The following is a 518-nucleotide window of genomic DNA, read 5'->3' as shown; positions in this document are numbered from 1 at the left end:
ATTAGCTGCCACTAATTAGATGCCAGTAGGATCCCAAAGTCATGACAATAAGAAATGTTCAGGCCGGGCATGGTGGCTCACACCTGTAATCCCAGCACTTTGGGAGGCCAAGGTAGGCAGATCACCTGAGGTCAGGAATTCAAGACCAGCCTGGCCAACATGGTGAAACCCTCTCTCTACTTAAAACACAAAAAATTAGCTGGGCTTGGTAGTATGCACCTGAAATCCCAGCTACTCGGGAGGCTGAGGCAGGAGAATCGCTTGAACCCAGAAGGTGGATGTTGCAGTGAGTCGAGATCGTGCCACTACACTCCAGCCTGGAGGACAAGAGCGAGACTTCATCTCAAAAAAATAAATAAATAAATATACAAAACTTAGCCGGGTGTGGTGGTGCACACCTGTAATCCTAGCTACTCGGGAGACTGAGACAGGAGAATCGCTTGAACTCGGGAGGCAGAGGTTGCAGGGAGCTGAGATCCTGCCATTGCATGACAAGAATGAAACTCCATCTCAAAAAA

The sequence above is a fragment of the Mandrillus leucophaeus genome, unplaced genomic scaffold (genome assembly GCF_000951045.1).
Source record: "Mandrillus leucophaeus isolate KB7577 unplaced genomic scaffold, Mleu.le_1.0 Scaffold300, whole genome shotgun sequence".
Classification (NCBI taxonomy): domain Eukaryota; kingdom Metazoa; phylum Chordata; class Mammalia; order Primates; family Cercopithecidae; genus Mandrillus; species Mandrillus leucophaeus.
The sequence above is the reverse complement of the archived record's forward strand: the minus strand, read 5'-3'. Positions refer to the sequence as shown.